This window comes from Myodes glareolus, chromosome 3, assembly GCF_982192425.1.
Source record: "Myodes glareolus chromosome 3, mMyoGla1.1, whole genome shotgun sequence".
Lineage (NCBI taxonomy): Eukaryota > Metazoa > Chordata > Mammalia > Rodentia > Cricetidae > Myodes > Myodes glareolus.
In genome coordinates, this window is record NC_142028.1 from 24,185,958 (window position 1) to 24,204,902 (window position 18,945).

Consider the following 18,945-nt stretch of genomic DNA (forward strand, 5'->3'; position numbering starts at 1 on the left):
CTATTCCAAAGGAATGCCCCCTGACTCAAAAAAAATGCTTCTAAAAATCAAGTGAATACTAGAAGATATAAAACTGTTTGTGCTATAAATACTGTTTTTATATTTATTTATTTAAAACTTTTATAAGTTTAAAGGTTTAAATAATACATTTCTTATCTCTTATATCACATCCCCACAGCAGTTGCTTCCTCCAATCCTCTTAGTCCTTCCCCCCATTTCTTCTCTCCCCAGATCAACTCCTCTTCTTCTGTCCCCCCCCCCAAAAAAAAAGAGCAGGGCTTTCAGGAATACCCACCAAACGAACATGACCTAACAAGGTGATTTATTTATTTTTATGAATATGCATGTTTTGTCTGCAAGTATGTTTGTACTTCACTTGCATGCTTTTGACTATGGAGGGCAGATTGCCTTGGAACTGGAGTTACAGACAGCTGCCAGCCAGCGTGTGGTTGTGGGAATAGAACCTGTGTCCTCTGCAAGAGCAGTCAGTGAGTACTCCTAACCTCTGAGTCATCTTTCTAGCCCCAAATACTAGTTTTATTTTATTTTATTTTTGTAAGCAAAGGACGATGCTAGTGGTGGATCATGAGTCTCAGTGGTTTTTCCTTTCTCTTTTATGTCACATCCGTTCTGAAGTTTCTCTGGTTAATGATAGCAGCAGACACAGGGAGCCGCACTGGGCCTGAGAGGGCTGTGTCCTTGCCCTGGAGAGCTGCCCTGTGCAGCCAGGCCGAGCAAGTTCTGAAGGGTGGTGGGGCAGGTTCAGGGAGGCCACCCCTGCCTTTTGGCTCCTTTCCTTCCCACACATTCTTCCCTCTGCTTTCTCCCTTAATTGGATGTAAATGTAAGACTGAAGGATGATTTTTTAAAATCTGTATTGTTTTTATTGGCTGCGTTTCCTGAACGCTGTGACAGAAGAGTCATTTTGGATTTCTCACTCTGAAGAAACCCTAATTTAAACTCCTTTCTACTCACGTGACCGCGATTGATTTTTCTCTCAGTAGTTCAGATGGTTTTCGTCAGGGAGAAGACTTTCCTACCCCTGCCTTAAATGGCCTCTGAAAAGCCCAATTTGAAGTCATGGCCTGTTGCCAGGTCCCGTTGGGCAGGACTGTCTGATTCTCCCAGGAGATGGGGAAGTGGGTGAGGGGAGCTTGGAGTTTCACAGTTTTGTGACTGCAAGCCAGTTTGAAGGTGCCTTCCCAGTGGGCCTGGAGCATTTGTCATACTTACCCTTAAGCAGCCTTGCTAGGGTTGGGGAGTGTGGATCAGGACCGGCGGTGTCATAGGGACTTAATGAATGCTCCAGCACTTGACCTCTGGGTAGCGCCGACTCCTAAGGCTGCTGGGTGAACCCAAGGCCTCGGGTATGCTGGACAAGCCCGAGCTGTACTCAGTACAAAGAAAGCGGCAGCTGTCCGAAGGCTCCCTGTGCTTCCATCTACCAGAGAAGCTACATCAGGAGGACCACTTGAGTCCAGCAGTCTGAGGCTTTCTCCTACGATCCGTCAAATCAGTTAACCACCTACAGTAGTTCAGACAATAGATTTGGGATCAGAGACCCAGAGTGGGCCTCACCATTGTGGTGATGGTGAGTTGTTCCCTTAGCTTCTTGGAGGACACTTTCCTTCTCTGTAAAATGGGAAGAGTGCCGAAGTAAAACCTACAGGTGTAATGTATGAATTAAATGTATGGGTGCTTCTGAGTGCTCACTAAGTGAGCAATATATATCTTTTTAAAAAATATTTATTTATTTATTATGTATACAATATTCTGTCTGTGTGTATGCCTGCAGGCCAGAAGAGGGCACCAGACCCCATTACAGATGGTTGTGAGCCACCATGTGGTTGCTGGGAATTGAACTCAGGACATTTGGAAGAACAGGCAATGCTCTTAACCTCTGAGCCATCTCTCCAGCCCCCGAGCAATATATATCTTATAAGTATTAAATACTAATACTGATTTTAGAGCAATGGTCCTCCCCGTTTGCTCTGAGCCAGGAATGTGGCTGGAACCAAAGTCTCAGGGAACCTGCATCCCTCGCCACATTTTCTGCCCCAGTTCAGCCTTTAGGCTCTCTGCCCTCATTTTGGATGAAGGTTGAACTCACCTATTTTCTTAGATATTTGAACTCAGTGGAGAATAGCCTTTCAGAACCCACTCAGCCTGTTTTCCCATTGCTTTTAAGGTGGCCTTGAGCCCAACCTTAACCCCACATTGTCTCAAGAAGAATGTCCTAGGCTCCTGTTGACTCCCCCATCTCTTCTGGGGGACCAATTTGCTCCTCAGAGCATGAAGCAGATGTAACACTTAAAGTCCATCAGGCCGCCAGCACATATGTATTTGTTTTCAACTGTATTGTAATAAAATACACATGACATAAAATGTATCTTTTAAGTACAGCGCAAGTCTTCAGTTTAGTGGGACTGACATAGTCACACTGTCCTGTCCCCTGTCATCAGTACGTCTCTGGGCTGCTTTCATCTTCTCTGTGCTCATTGAACAAAAACTTGCCCCTGTCCTTCTCCTAGTTCCTTGTAACCATTTTTACTACACACCCTCTCCAAAGCTTGACTGTTCTAGATACATTATACAAATGGAATCTTTTACTGTCTGACCTTTTGTGGGTACATTTTTTCCCCCATTTGGCATTATGCCTTCACAGTTCATCCGAGCTGTAGCTATATGGGAACGTCTTCTTTTTTGCCAACGAGTAATATTTCATGGTGTGCCTCTGCCACATCTTTTTTACCCATCGCCCTTTGAGGGTCATTTGGATCATTTTTCAACCATTGTCCATTGTGCCCCCCACTTATTTTAAAGTTAAATAACCACTGTCCTTATTCTAGGCTACCCCAGGGACCCTCCAGTGCGTGTGTATAGTTACTGTGTAGCGGAAATGATGGGCTCATATCCTGAGAACATGGGTGTTCACGGTGTGTTTCAGAGTACTGCAGCCATGCACCCACTTCCTTTATTGGGCTGGAAATGACCTTTATGAGTTTGTCTGCTTTAGGAAGTGGTAAAGGGTCTTGGTTAAGGCTATGAATTCTGCGGTCAGACCACACGGCCTTGGATTCTGATCCCGCCACATATTAGCTTGCAATGGCATGTGCTACTTAACTCTCCAGCGCTCTGTTAGTTGCAATGGCGGGGGTGAGATAACTACTTATCTGTGTATCAGAGCCAGCTGATGCATCATAAACCCTTAAACATTATTTTAAGCCAAAATTAAGGTTTTTTGTTTGGTTGGTTTTGAGATAGAATTTTGTTGTGTAGTCCAGGCCTCACGGAACTCACTGTGTAGTTTGGGCTGGCTTGGAGCTCATGATGTATCTGCTTCAGCCTTTAAAAAATTAGTATTTATTCACTGTGTGTGTGTGCGCGCGCACGCACATGTGTGCTTGTCACAGGGTACATGTAGAAGTTAGCGGACAGCTCTGTGGAATCAATTTTGTCCGTCTACTATGTGGATCCGGTGGCTAGAACTCAGGTTTTCAGCTGTAGTAGCAAATGCCTTTATCCATGGAGTCATCTTGCCTGGCCTTGTTTCCGCCTTTGAGTGCTGGGCTCTAGGTGTGTGCCCAGTTGAGGGCCAGACTTCCATATCTTACTTGTAATTGACTCTTTGATCCTCATGCTTTCCTTGGGAGTGGCCGAAGAGTAAGGTGAAGGGGCCGTTCCTGGACTGGCGTTCCCAGCAGACAGAAAAGAGCAACCGTGGGAGCTGGGCAGAAGCCCTGCTCACTGTGGTCCTCCAGTGCCTTCCTCTCTCTGCTGGGACGTGGTGATAGGGTCAGCCTTGAGTTTGGCCCTTCTCAGATGTCTTCTGTGCTGGTCCTTCCTTGCACAGAAATGCTGTCTAGTGGGATGATCTTGGCATCCAGGGGAAGCATTTGGAAGCCATCTTCAGTTTCCTCAGGGCTGTACTGTTGGGATGCCAACAGGGTGATGTTCCTGTTGCCTCTGCTTCCCCCAGTCACTCAGAGCTCCACCACCTACCCAGTGACCAATCCTGCTTCAGTGTGGGAACCTGAGCCCTCTGCCCAGCAGAGTGGGCCTATCCAGCTGAGCGTTTGTCAATATGTGAAGCAGAGGATGATTTCTCTCCAAAGCTGGTGGAGCTGGTGAGAACAGAAGCTTCTCTGTTTAGTCTCTATTTGACTAAAATTTCCCAATTATTTATCATCTCTTCTCATCCCTCCTTGCTGGCATTAGCTTCCAGCTCCAGCTTCCTGGCTGCATCGAGGCCAGGGGCTGGCTCTGTTGCTCAAGCCCAATGACCTGATCCGAGAGACTCTCCATGTGTGGCTGAAGCTGAGAGAAGGAGCCAGTAAGAGTAGGGGCAGAATATACACAATGGGACCGTTTAGCAGGGTTCCCAGGGTCAGCCTGTGTACAGAGGCAAAGCAGATACTTAGTGTATGGCCTTGAGTGGGCTTCTTACCCCCTTGTGTTCATACCCTTGTTGGTAGCTTGGGGTTAATAATAACTTGCCCTGCAGAGATGCGAGGAGGCACCGAAGGAATCTCTAAAGTGCTTAGTGTAGCGTCTGGCACACTGAGGATGCGCTAAAAATGCAAGCTCCTTCTATTTTTATTGGCGAGTTTTATTTCTGATGTTTCCAGCATTCCTTCCTACACCTTCTCTCTCCTGGTAACCCTGATGCTATTGTATCCTGGGGTCCCTTGAACTTCACCCTCTGTTCTTCACTACATCCACTCCTGGCACAGGGCCTCATATATAGCCATGATAATTTCAAAGGTCAGACCTTCAAGGCCATTGAGACAGCCTCTCTCTCTGCTATTGGTACCTTACTGACCTTACTCTCCTGACCTCACTTCCTTGCTTGCTCTGCCCACATGCTGTACACCTGCTGAGGGTCTGCATTTGGTCTTTGTAATCGTTCTCTGCTGTGGGAGAGAAAAGGAACTGAAGGGTTATGAAACCTCTTCTCTCAGGAGCTTCTGGCCACATGTAGTATTTCATTTATTACCCCCAATGGACCCTCAAGGTCCATAGTGTGACTTATGTTTTTGCAGAGGAAGAAATGGCACTCCAAATACCAACTAAATAGCCAAGGGTCTCATGCAGATTGTAGTGCAGGAGTTGGTTAGGCCTATGCTGCCCCTACCTCCTAGGGCTGGGCATTGGTGATGGCAAAGAGGGGAGAGGAGACAGCTTAGCATGCAAGCCAGCATCGCAGCTGCTCAGCGACCCAGATATTGGGGGACAGGGTAGGTGTTTTAGCTTTGCTATCCACAGCTGCACATGCTAGGTGCATCTCCCTCCTGGGGCTGTTGTGCTTATTCCACGAGGAAACACTCTGAGATTGGTAAGCTTTGGCAAAGCACGTGCATGGGCGTGGCAAATGTGCACGAACACCAGCCATCCTGGATGCTATGCTGGGGAGTTTGGCATCCCTGGATCTGGGGGGAGGGCAGTAGGGCGGCTTGGTTTCCCCCTCTGAGCAGTGCTGGCAAGACCTGTCACTGCTTGATAGCAGGGGTCTCTGCCTAGAGTCTCTGAGATTTTAAGTGTTTGTTAATTTTTAATATGGCTAAAGGCATATGACATAGACTGTACCACTGTGACCATTTCAGGTGATTTGCTGTTGTTCATTTAGCTTTTGAGATAGGGTCTCTAATAGCTCAGGCTGGCATCCAGCCTGCTGGGTAGCCAAAAATGACCTCCTGCCTCCCAAGTGTTGGGAGTACACTCCTGTGTCACCGCTCTCTGTTCCCACCATGACTCTTTTAAAGGGTGCAGTTCAGTCCTTAGCACGTTCATGGGGTCTTGAAATGACCCCCTTGTCCAGCCTTTCATCACCCAGGACTTCTTAGCTGTTGTCTGCCAGTCCTCCCTTCCCGAAACTGCTGCCAACAACTGATCTGCTCTCCGTTGGGTTCTGCCCATTCTGGCCATGTGTCGGTAGCACGATACAGTGTGTGGTCCCTTGTGACTGACTTACTTCATTTAGATATCGTCTAGATCTGTACAGATAGAAGAGTGTAGGCTCGCTCTGTTCTTTTCTGGCTGGGCGATATTCCATCACATGTACGTGCACCATTGTGTTGATAGATTCGTCTGTGGCTCGACATCTGGGTTGTTTCCTCTCTGGGACTTGTGTAAGGGAGCGGTTGTGAACGTTTCCGTACAAGTGTTTGTGTGGGCACCTGATTTTGATCCTGTGGGGGTATGTACCGAGGAGGGGAATAGCTGGATCATATGGAAACTCTGTGTTCTGCACAGCGAGAGGCAGCCAGACTCTTTCCACAGTGGCTGTATCATCCTGGATCCCACCGGCAGTGTGGGAGGGTCGGTCCCAGTTTTTTCACATCCTTGCCAACATTTGTTATTTTCCTATTTTTTCCCCTAAGGTGGTCCTCAGGGTGAAGCGGTGTTTCACTGTGGCTGACTCTGTTTCCCCGGTGACCAATGACTCGGAGCAGTCTCCTGTAGCTTTAGTATTCTTGCTTTCTCTTGACCCAGTTCCGTGTCCCCGTACCCCCCCACCCCGCCTCCACACTGGCTCCCGGTTCTTGGGCGGGTCTCCAGCCAGCCCGGGCACGCAGCCCGGGTTGGGTATCCCACTTTTGGCTGCTGGGAATGCTGCTTTGTCCTGTTCAAGCTCTTCTGGCTGGGCCAGGCCCTCAACTGGAACCTCAGTGGCTCTTCAGATTCCTAATTGTCATCTTGCTGGATGCAGGCACTCCATCTTGTCCTGCCATCCTCTTGGGGGCTGCTCCTTCTGTGCAGGTTGTACTGAGGACCCGGTACACTGGCATAGACCGCCTTCTCCTCACCTTCAGGGCAGGGTTGTTGCTGGCTCCAACCTGAATGTCCTTGTCCCTCTGGAGGATTGTCCTGAGAGGCCCAGGAGGAGCCTTGCCTCCCAGAGCCAGCAGCCTCATTTCCTCTGATGTGAATCTAAACCACCTTGTTCTTCTCTCCCCCCTCATTCCATGTGTAACATCCTGTACCCCACCCAATAGGTTTATGGTTTCAGGCTTATTTCTGACCACAGAATCCAAGCTGCCCCCCATGAAGGAATCCTAGGCATGAATAAGCAGGTGGAAGAAGTATTTTGCGGGGCTGGGGGTTTATCCAGAAGCCTCTTCACCATCTGCTTATGACAAAGACCCCACCCACCATGATCTCCTCCTCTGGGGCCTGCCCTTATCCCACCTCTCATGACCTAGCTGTCCCGACAGGCACCTTTCACCAGCATAAGACTGAGACAGAGACACCAAGTACTCAATTTACTTAAACAGTGGCTTGGCCGTTATAGGAAACCTTCCCTGCTATGAAAGATACTAAAGTGCCAGGGCAAAATGTGAGAGCCCCCAGTACCCATGTAGCCCCCAACTGTAGTGCCCTTCTGTGGGAAATCACATTAAAGCTTGGTATGGAACAAGGATCAGCCCAGATCTTATTTTCCAGTGTCATTCTCCCACCCCATCTCAACTCCAAACAACCCATTTGAGAATTATCAAAAAGAGTGCCTACTTACAGACCTGAGAGAGGGGCAATGAATCGGGGTGGGGGAGAGAGAGCGAGAGCGAGAGCGAGAGCGAGAGCGAGAGAGAGAGAGAGAGAGAGAGAGAGAGAGAGTGTGCTTGCTGGAGAGGGGAGGAGTCTGTGCTGATGGCTGCCTGCTGAGTATCTACCATGATGGCAGAGTGGAGCTGGCCAGTCACCCTGGTCAGTTCCTAGCAGGATACTCCCTGGCTCTGTAGCTTGGGGAAGTGGGCTATAGAACCACCCTGGGTCCTAGTTCCCCAGCTACCAATGACCTTAACTCTGCAGCTATGAGAGGTGATCCTTGGAGTAGCTCCCAGAAGGTGTCACATGAGGGTGGCCGCCCTGACCTTGTTGGGGGTTCAAGCTCCAGGCAAGTGCTTTCCTTCTTGTGGAGCCAGTATTGACCTTGACTCTCCATCCCCCAGGCTGTGGCTAAAACAGCTAAACAAGTCACAATGTTAAAAATAGCCTCACCCCTCACACGGTCAGCGTGCTGCTTCTGCGGAGTGAATGGGGGGTAGATCGAGACTTTCTTCCCAGTTACCCAGTTAGCTGTTATCAGTTATTGACATGTTCATATAAGTAAATCTTGTAGATATTTTGGCCTCAAAATATCATTACCCATGTAATGATCCTACATTGTACAAATGGGGTCATTTTAAGTTTTGGGAGAGGAAGGAACTTGCCAGGTGTTTGACACAGACGTTTAGGGGTCAACCAAAGCATGAGCCCAGGTCACACTATGTATGTCCTGCCCATCTGATAGGCAAGGCAGCCTGAGGTCTCTGAGGGCCTGGGTCTCTCTCAGGATAGCTGCTTTAGATTAGAAGGTTGCTCAGGTCTCAAGGCCCACAGGCAAGCTGGCAGATAGATGACTTTCTACAAGAAAAGAGGGAGGGGCCTTGGGACAAAGGCAGCTAGCTCTCTTGAGTCCTCAGGCTTTCAAGGTAGGAAGTGGGAAGTATATGGACCTCTGAGGTCTAGGCTGAACTAGGAGGTCAGCTGCCCAGCAGTAAGGTGAACTCTAGTGAAGATGAAGTAGTAGAAAAGATGGATGGGTAGACCAGAGATCGGAGCCCAGGGCGGAAGAATGAGGGGGTCGATGTGGGATGTGGAAGACACACAGCCATGCTAGCCCAGGCAGAGGGAGGGGCAGCGTGAAGACAAGTGTGAGCCTGGGGGCCGCCTGGATGTGTGAGTGACAGGAAGAACAGCTGCAGGGCACCAGAGGAGGGGAGGAGGAAAGGCCACCCAGGGCACTAGCTGTGGTCAGGACTGGCATCTTGCTTTGCCATCGCTTCAGACCGTATCGCCATTCCAGTAGCTAGCTGCCCTTCTTCCTGAGCCTTGGACGGACAGCCAGCAGACTCTTTGTCTTGCGCCAGCGTTGTACTTTTTCATCTTTAATTACAAGGCTTTCTTAGGTTCTGCTTCACCAGGTGGTCACCTGCGTGGTGAGGCAGTGGATATGGTGGCTGAGACTTCTTGGTGGGCTCAGTGTGGTGCCTGCTCTTCCATGTGCTGGCCACTAGATGGTAGCAGGAAACCTGTTGGTTACCCCAGCGGATTGTTTTAGTCTAGCTCTTTGGCCCTTACCTCTGCTTCACTGGCCTGTCACTCAAATTCCACATGTCATGGGTTCATGGATGATTCTGAGGCAAGGCTGGGTGAGATGAAGCCACAGCGGCTACCTTTGAGAAATAGGTGTCTCAATGCGTTATCCCAGATTTGGAGGTGGCCATGCCTTTCGAAGGGAGCGCCTGCTGTCCAGTGCATCCTGTTTCCAGGACTGTATGGGGGCCAGAAGCAGAGGACAGGACTTCTGAAGACGTCTGCTACTTCCCACGGACCTCACCTTGGCCGCCTGTGTGGATGGTGGATGATGCTAGTCGTGGTGGGAGAAGGTCATGTATGGCAGTGGGGGAGCATCAGTCCAACGACATGGTCCCCAGCAGCAGGGACACACAGCAGCAACGAGCTCCCAGGAAGCCCAACTTGAGTCCAGAAGTGGGCAGGTTCTGCTGCTTTCATCATTTTACTGTTCCCAACAGCTCCTGGGTGCAGCACTCCATCCCACTGCCCACAGCTGGCCAGGGCCACATGTGGCCTTAGTTCTTGCAGGCTGGGCCCACAGACCAAGCCACAGCATTTCAGGTTCATCCTTAAGTACTCTGTTGTTACTGTATCTGCAGGTTGCTTTCTGGGTTCAGCGACTCATTGTGTCTTTTCTACAACTTGTGGCAAGGAATGGGTTGTCCTTTTGTGGTTCATGAAGGTTCAGAGAGACCAAGGACATGCTCAACATTTCAAAGATAAAAGATGAACTGGCTGTTGATTCTGAGGCTGGGATGTGTTTCTATTTCTTTCGTAAGGACCAGCTTTGCACGTGGCAGGGTTGGTGGGTGGAAGGGAGAAGTCATCTCTGGGGTGTCAGAAACGGGGGAACAATCTGTTGCTATCCCACCTATTACCTCAAGCACCCTTCTTGTCTCTACCCCAAACTGGAGGCAGGGATGGGACCCTAGTTGCTCTATGGAACTACCAGGTGACCCCCAGCTGCTAGAAATTTCCACTGGTCAGTGGTGCTGTGAGGGTGTCTGGCAGGGGAGGGTAGTATGTGGTGCAGTGCCCTGTGGTTCAGATTGGCCTGTTGGGCTAGTATTGCTATCCTAGGCCTAACCATGGCTCTGGCAGGGTCTCCTTTCCAGGTGGCTGTTCCATGTGACACTGTCCATGTTGGGGCAATGGTGGCATGACTCTGGATCTTCCTGTCACTGCCCTTTGCATGCTGGGTGTTTTTGAGGTCCCGGGCTGGAGTTGTAGGTCCTTCTGTAGGCATGCCCACTCTATCAGAGGTCCTCCAGCTGTGTGAAGGGGTTAGCAGGAAGCTGCCTCCCTCACTTCTGTTTCTAATCACCAGTGTGTGCACCCAGAGTCCAAGTCACATCCTGAGGACCTCCTGATATGCCAGGTCCCGGCCCTCCTCTGTCTGCTTCTTGGCTCTGCCTTTGTCGTAGATACTCTCTGCCGGTTTCCACAGGGTTTGCATTGGTGTCCACCCAGGCCTGCCTAACTTTGGGGCTCAGGGGAGCACCCTCCATGTGCTGCCATTTCAAAGGCTGCTGCTCCTCTCCTAGCCAGCCAGCTTTGGCTGCATTCGGCCTCCTTCCAAGGCTCCAACATCCTGCCTGGCTTGTATCCCCCCCCAACCCCAGCTGCAGCTTCCCTGTTGTGCTTCTGGCAGAAGGCTTGCTGAGATGGGGAGGGGGGGCTCCTTCCCCTTGGCCTCTCTTCTCCCTATTACATCAGCTTACAGCCAAATACCCCTGGGGTCTGGTAAGGGAGGGTTTTTCATTAATTTTTTTTTTCCAATGGAAATAATTCCACCACTTGTCAGAGGGATTTCTGCATGCATCTCTTTAGCAGGAGGTGGGGGTTGACTTCCTCCCTCCTTTCTTTCCCAGCCTCTTAGAGTCTCATAAGGTGGGCTGGTCTGCTCATGAGGATAGTATGGGGATACAGATAGTTAGGTATCTGTCCTGTTCATTGGCTGTGTGACTTCCAGCATGGCCCTTGTCCTCTCTGGGCGTTTTGGTCCTTCATCTGCCCTGTGTTGGTGGTGACGGATAGTGCTAGGTGGTTCCCTAACTTCTGGCTTGATATTGTGATCCCACAGGATTTGCCCAAGTGCCAGGATCCAAGTGGCAAGAAGCCTGGGAGGAGGGTCCACCCGTGATGGAGCACAGACAGACACCCTCTGCGCTCAGGAGGCATGAAGTGAGCAGGCCAAGAGAGCAGCAGATCTCTGGCTGGTTCCTGCTGGCTACATCAGGGACCCCTGAGTGGGAAGAGCCTCTTGGCCTCTGCTGTAGCCAAGCACACTTCCTTCTGGCCTCTCCCCTCCGTTTCTCCCGCCCTTTGCCTCCCTTCTCCTTGCCCTGCTCCCTACGCCCTGCCTTGGTTGATGGCTTTGCGGCACCAGTCTCGCAGATTGGTAGGTCTTGGTCATTTTCCCGCCTCCTGCTCCTCTCCACTCTCATCCTGCTCTCAGCTCAGATCCAGGCCTGGGAGCTGCTGACCCCAGGAGGGAGCCCCTCTCGTTACTCAGGCAGAGTGTAGCCCACCCCCTCCTGCCCAGGGCCCACATCTGGCCAAGGGCTCAGTTTTCCCAGCTGTAAATTGCCTCCCGCTGCCCCTTGGCATCGGCTCAGGTTTCAGCTGCAGTGGTTCTTTTTCTCTCTGCAGGGGTGGGGGAGCAGCTAGGGAAGGCGCAACATGTAGTTCCCACCCTCCACGTGTCCGAGGTTGAGGAGAGACATCTTTGCCCAGGTGTTGGGTGAACCGAGGTTTTCTATCAAGTAGCCGGCCTAGCAGCAATTGTTTGAGTTGAGTTCCCGTTTGTGAGCATTCCCCCAAGAGGTCAACCTTACTGTGTGGTGTCCTTCTACTGTGGCGGTAGGGGTGGTGGGGCGTGCTCTCTTCTCTCTGCAGCCTGACTCTTGGCTTGGGGTGACTTGGCCATGGTGGTGGCTCTTTCCACTTCTGTTCTCCCTCCTGCTCTGCCCTGCCTTATCCCTCAATCTCATGTTTAGCTGCCGGGATTGTCTTGACTCCTTGCACCTCTCAGGAGGGTTTTCTCTTCCTTACAGCTGATGAATCTCTGGCTCTTGCAGATGGTCTGTGGGGCTTACGTCATGTCGCACCCTGTCCCTGTAGATGCCAGCTGGTTGGCTGGGCTGGGTCCTTGCTGCAGAATTTGCCTTTGCATTGCCATGACTCTTGGTTCTCCCGACGTGGGGAAAAGTCTGTTTATTTGGGCCATGGAAGAGCAGCCATCTCGGGGCAGCCACCAGCACTGCCTTGGGGTGGATGTCACTGAGGCTGGAGCTACTCAAAATGTGCTCCCTAGACTGAGGCTGAGTGAGTCCAGCCTCAGGTGAGTCCAGAGGTGGGAAGTGACCATGCAGTGCCCTGGCAGGGGTGACGGCTGTGGAGTTGCAGGTCTGTGTTTTCTGGGGTAGCTCTGGAGTAGCCTTGGTTTTAGGTGTCTAGTATCAAGGGAACTCTCTGGGGTTGCTGCTGAAAGTGAGGGCTTGTCTTGTGGAACACTGTACAGGGCGGTGAGGGGGTTATAACAATCTCTAGAATCACAAGTGGTTAATATGGGTGTCATCCTAGACTTCCAGGCTGTGGGTCAACCCGGGGGAAAAAGCCCGCCTCTTGCCTAGATGGACCGAGAAAGTGCTGCGCCTGCCTTTCCAGATCACAGAAAAAGTTCCTGAGAGTGGACAGGGCTTCTGAGGAGACAGTGCTGGGGCTTTTCATCCGGAATAGGGCATTGAGGAGATTGGAGTGCTTTACAGTGAAGGCTCCATGTCAGGTTTGGACCGCTAGGGTGAATGGGTGGGGTCTGAATGGGGAAGGCTTGTGGCCTGCAAATGAAGAGTGTATTTTGGAGTTTATGGTGAGAGAGTCTGTGGAGGTTTTGGGGTGAGGTGTCGGAGGACCCAGAGCAAGTCTTTATGTCAAGGTAGTGGATAAAGTTTTGTGTGAGGACGCAAGGGCATCCTGGGTCCCAGGCAAAGGACAAAGAGAAGAATGGCCAAGTGTTGAGGACCAATGGAAGCATAGAGCTTATGATAGGAGGTTAACTAGAAGCCAGGGCTTTATTTGGATGTTTTGGAAAGGTGGGCTGTATGGTATGAAGGCCCGGCGCTGTGAAGACTGGGATAGGCCAGTAGGAAGTGATGGGGATGCATGGGTGTGACAGTTTAGTGGAGGCCAAAGGGGAATATAGGAGTCTGCACTAGAGGCCCAACACGTGCTGCGGGATTCAGTGGACAAGTACCCAGGGCTTTTTGGGGTCCTCGCCAAAGGGATGGACTAAGTTTTGGGTTACTCAAAGTGACCCCCATGGTTCTGAAAATTCTGCCAGCTCTCAAACATCCTGTTACGAGGAAGTTTATAAACAAACAAACAAACAAACAAACAAATAAAACCTTCATCCTGTCCACTTAAAGCTAGCTTCTCAGTGCCCAGACTTGTGCAGCCTTCTAAGTCATGAGTGCCCACAGGGGCATCTGAATGAGAGCCAGCCCCTCCTCTTAGCACAAGTTCAATGGCTTTTCCAGCTGGTCCTCTGCTCCCAGCGTGTTAGTGATGGTTGCTCTGCTCACCTCTCTGCTTTTGGGGTGCTGTGTGTCCTGGTACCACTCTTCTTCCCGCCCCTTCCTCTGCTCTGCTTCTTTCCACTCATCTTTCCAGGGCTACCAGGACCTCTGTGTCTGCGGAGCCTGGTGTGTTCCCATCTCCTGTGGCCTCTCCTTCTGTTACTTGTGTCATTCCCTGACCCTGGTCCTCATTTGCTCCTGGCTTTCGTGACGGTGGTGCTGGCTAGCCCCTGTGTTTTAAGCAGAGGCAGGCCTATGGGATTTGGCCTAGTGTCCGAGTGCTTATACCGCACAGGGCTAGTGATCTAGAAGCCCCCTCTGGATCAGGTTCCGATCTGCAGCTCCAGCCTGGCTCCACTGTATCCTGGGGTCTTTCTTCCTTTCTCTTTTGTGGGAACAGTACCTCACTGGAAGAAGCCATTGCCTTGACTAGGCAGCTGCTTAAGGCTGATCCAGAGTGGGGTCGCCATGTTCAGAAGGGGACCTATGACAGCCACTAGGAGAACTCCTGTTTTCTCTCCTTGGGCTCTGTAGGACTCTTGTTTGCCACCTTTCCTCGCCTGGCTAGCGGATGAATAGCAGGGTTTGGTGCTCTGGACTTTCCTGTGGGACTCCCAGAATTCCCTCTGACATGCGTGTCTTTTAGTTAAAACAACTTCACAGAGGCGAGACCTTCCCAGTCTCACCTGAGCCCATTGCTGGGTTGGTGCAGTCCTGCCTACGGGGGCCTAACCCTGGCTGCCTCTGTATGCCCCCTTGGCCAGGCCGTTCTTTCATACCATAGCACACTACACCACAGGCTTCCCTCCTGGTTGGCTCCAGCTCTCCTTTCATGGAGCCCATTAGGGTTCAGGCTGCTTCCCTCTGTGGGAGCCACTCCGCTTTCTTCTCCCGCCCTTTCCTGAGAGGGCATGAAGCTGTTCCCAGGCTGGTCCTCGCTGTAGGAAGGGGCTGTGCGTTGAAAGGTGATATATAAATGTAAGGTGATGATTATTTATTTGACAGGGACAGCTGCCTGTGGTGAAGAATGTAATCTAGTAATCCTTGTGTGAAAATCAGATCCGCGGCTCAGCAAGCTGCCTGAAACAGCAAGAAGACCATTTTTCCTCTCCCCACTTCCTTACCCCTACCTCATCCCCATCCTTCCAAAGTTCCCATGCTCTTGTAGCCTGTCTCCAGATGTGTGTACACAGAGGCCTTCTGTGTAGCAAGCATGTCTGCAGATGCATGTAGCATGCACATGTATATATACATTCTGTAACCTGCTGCATGTATATGACATGTGCCACACACTTTGTGCATTTTGCTCTTTTGGGGGGGGCACGATTTTTTTGTGTAACAGCTCTGCCTGTCCTAGAACTCTCTGTGTAGCCCAGGGTAGCCTTGAACTTACAGAGATCCGCCTGCCACTGCCTTCCAAGTGCTGGGTGGGACTAAAGGCGTGTGCCACCACTGTCAGTTAAGGCTTCTTAACCTTTCCTACTTGTAACCGCTCTTTAGCAGAGAAATTTTTACATGATCCTGGGCATATAGTATATAAATCAAGTATTTACTGACAATGAATGATAATGTATTTAAAGGTGATTTTTCATTATACACATCTTATCATTTATTAGAGACAATAAAAAATTTGCATACTAACGAGGTAGATGAGCTTGTATGTTTTTATATAAAGAATTACATCTTGGTGGAATGTTTGATGCTGTGTTTTTCACAGTTGTTTTCACAGGTGTTTTTCAGAGTTGATCGATATTTTGATTTAATGATTGTCAACGCCGAGAATGCTGCTTCACACACTATCTAGAACACAAACAGCAGAAGTTATTTGAGGCCTATTTGAGAAGTTATTGGAAACTCTAAACCAAAATTCACTTTACAATATTTTTATGACATTCAAGTCATCAACTCTAAGAGTAATTTTTAAAAACCAAACATTTTTAATACAGCACAATCAAAAGGTATGCTAATTTGATATTTCGGCACCAAGGAACGACAGTAGGAAAACACGGAAAGCCTTTGTTTTCCGTAATTAAGCCATCGTGTTTCTGTGAGAGCAGTGTTATGTGTGCGTGAGAACGCTGTCATTCATAGTATGCAGTGGCCTCAAATCTTAGCTGAGATGCTATAAGCCACGCTCATTGGTGTTTTGTGGCGTGGCAGGGTGAATGGGTCACATTGCATGTCTTGTGTTCAGAACCAAGGCTGAGGGGAAATCATGTCGATACCCCACAAGTGCGCTCTACCAGAATCACTTCGGGTTCATTACAGATTTCATTATGAATTAGTTTTGGTCATTGTGTGTTTAGAGACATTTTTCAGCCCCCACCATGTTCATTTCCATGTGGGGTTCAGTCACAGCCCGTGGTTTAAGAGGCCTGGCTTTCTATGACTCTGAAAGCCAAGTGTCAACAGTGCAATATTGCTAACCAAACCCACGCCTGATTTGAACTTTCACACAGGTGCCCTTTCTGTGTACATGTATATTTACTGCATTTAGTCGTTGGGTCTTTTTAGGTCTCAGCTGCCTGGGTCCCTCAGGTTTTCTGTGTCTTCATGAGCGTGGAGGGTGGAAAGGCCTAGTCGGCACTCTAGACACTGTCACTTCGGGTGCATCTCATTTTCTCATGATGAGACTGAAATTATACATTTTGGGCACCACCCCTCAACAGCGACACTATCCTCCTCAGAGTACAGTATCAGGGGGCATGAGGCCAGTGTGTGTTATTAATGGTGATGTCACCCTTGATCACAAGGAGGAGGCGATGTCATCCAGTGCCCACACTATAGAGCTGTAATTTCTTCTTTGAAATTAGTGAGTGTTTGGAGGAGTGGATACTTCTGACACTAGACAAATACCCATTTGTTCCCGGGACTCTCACCCAGTAATTTTAGCTAATCCATCAACCGCGTTGCCTGCTACAGTGGTGTTTGTATAAATGTAATTTTCTGTTTACTTCATTTTTCCGCATTTATTAATTGTAATTCTGGAAGGAATCATCCTCTCCCACTTATTTATTTATTCACTTAGTTATTCTTATCATTACAGACTCATAAATACATAATACAATAAAAGCACGGGCAAATGATACATAATAAATATGATATTTGTGCTGTGGATTCTGGCTGAATAGTTGCTTACTTTGTTCCCGTTGCTCTTGCTGTAATCACTGAGACATCTTTCAGTTGGTGATCATTTGAACTGACATGGCTCCTATTTTATTTTTTTTTTATTTTTAAAGCATTGATTATGTTCAAGCATTACAGAAAACTCTAGATGCATGCCCTGTCCGTGGAACCAGTCACTGCTGTAAGGATTCCTGGTTCTATTGGAGACTGGGGTTTGGAAACCTGGAATCGGTCATTGCTCTAGAGAGCCCTGGCTCCTGTTGGAGAATGGCATTTAGAAATCAGGATGCAGGCTCCGAGTGTGCTTACTGCTGATGGCTTTCACTGCTTCCAGGGCTTCCCAGTGACTAGATTTAGGAGACACATGGCTGCCAGCAAGGCCATGTATATCTCTATATTTATTTCTCTTTATATTGTTGAAATTGTGAGTTTGTGCTGATTTTTAATTGCTTTTAATTTGGCAGCTTTGCAGCTGGCGAGAACTTGGGAAATCAAATCCAAGCTGTCCCCTCACAGAGGATAGTGACTGAGAGGACTGGGGAGCCAGCTCAGGTGACCCGGCAGTCAGAGGTAGGTGTGGGGCTGGAACTGGGCTTCTATGAACCTGGTGTATTCTTTCTTTTTCTATTGTGGTGATAAAATACCACGACCAAGGCAACTCACAAGAGGGAGGGTTTATTTGGGGCTTCTGGTTCCAGAGGGATAAGAGTCCATCACGGCCATGGCTCATAGTGCAGTAACAGGCAGGAATGGTGGCAGAAATAGCTGAGAGCTCACGTCTCAAACTTTAAGCATAGAGAGCAGATTTGAAATGGTGCAAGGATTTAAAGCTCTCAAAACCTGCTCCCAGTGACATAATTCCTCTAGTATGGCCACACCCACACCTTCCCAAACTGCCCACCGACTGGGGATCAAGTATTCAAATGCCCAAGAATATGGGGAGCACATTATTTAAACCATCACACCTGACATATTTTGACAGTAAGTAAATATAGTGCATTGAATAGTGCCCTCCCTCTGCACCTATAATCTGCTTGGAGCCTGTGTGTTCTCCTCATTTGGAATAAGGGTCTTTGCAGCTATCATCAAGCTAAGCTGATCAAACCAGTAATCAAACCAGTCCTAGAGGTTGGTCACACTGGATTAGCTGGTGACTGGTATTCATCTAAGAGAGAAATTTAGGCATTGATACAAAGGAGAATGCCGTTTGAGGACGGAGGGAGGCAGAAGGGAGCGATTCATCCACCAAGGACTGCCATCTACATCCCCATCTGAGAGAACAAGAAGGGGGCTCTCGCAGCAGTTTCAGAGGTCTGGCTCCGTGGACATCTTGGCTGTCTGGCTTCTAGAACTGTGAGGCGAGAATTGTGTTGTTTAAAGCAGTAGGTGGTGAGGGAGCTCACACCGTGGAGTGTCTGATGGTTATTGCTGTCCACCCTTTGCAGACAGGAATACTCACTTCCTGTCAAAAGATGTCGGGTGTTGTGATTTGAATCACAAGTCCCCCGTACTCTCGGACATTTGAATGCTCAGTCTCCTGAGTTGGATTCCCTGTGCTCTCAGTCACTTTCCTCTGTGAAGTTCATCACCCGTGGGTGCTTTGGGCTGTGCTTTGAGGACAAGCCTTCATGAGTATGCGATCCTATGCCAGGACACCCCTTCAGTGAAGTTTGCACTGGGGCCAAATGCAGATGCGAAGGATGTGGGTTTTGAATGGTGCCTTCTGATGGTCCTGGTCCCCTTCCTTTCCCCAGACGTGGGAACTCCGAGGCCATTCTCCTGCACCTTGTGTCTTTGCCTTGCACAGCTCGAGGGCACCTTCCAGCAATTCTCCTTGCTTCACATGCCTAGTTCAGTCCTAATGTTCTCCCTGTGCCCTTTTCATGAGTACAGGCAGCCTGGGGCATCCTTTTGTGTGTGGTGTGTGGTTCAGTCTGTACTCAGGACCCCTGGTCACTCACACTTTGCCTCCAGGCTGAGCATGGCTTCAGGCGCTCCTGTCGTGACTGTCCTAACTGTGCCTTCCTTGATGCCCTTGCTCAGCGTTGCTCACCTGGTAGCTCTCTCATTTGGGAAGTGGGAAGTGGCTTTTTTTTTTTTTTTAAATGTCAGCTTGTTTTGACTC

At 49.5% G+C, this 18,945-nt stretch overlaps 1 protein-coding gene across 5 annotated transcripts in view; it reads left to right on the forward strand.

Moving 5' to 3' along the window:
* Window positions 1–18,945, forward strand: part of Tspan9 (tetraspanin 9) — a 187,527-nt gene that overhangs the window by 43,068 nt on the left and 125,514 nt on the right. For 4 of the 5 annotated variants that reach the window (XM_087904173.1, XM_087904174.1, XM_087904176.1 and 1 more), the window contains exon 2: window positions 17,285–17,390. The exons of the other annotated variant lie outside the window; for it this stretch is intronic. The gene's annotated coding sequence lies outside the window, so the exon portion shown is untranslated. The remainder of the gene's footprint in view (window positions 1–17,284; window positions 17,391–18,945) is intronic. 5 annotated transcript variants of the gene reach the window in all.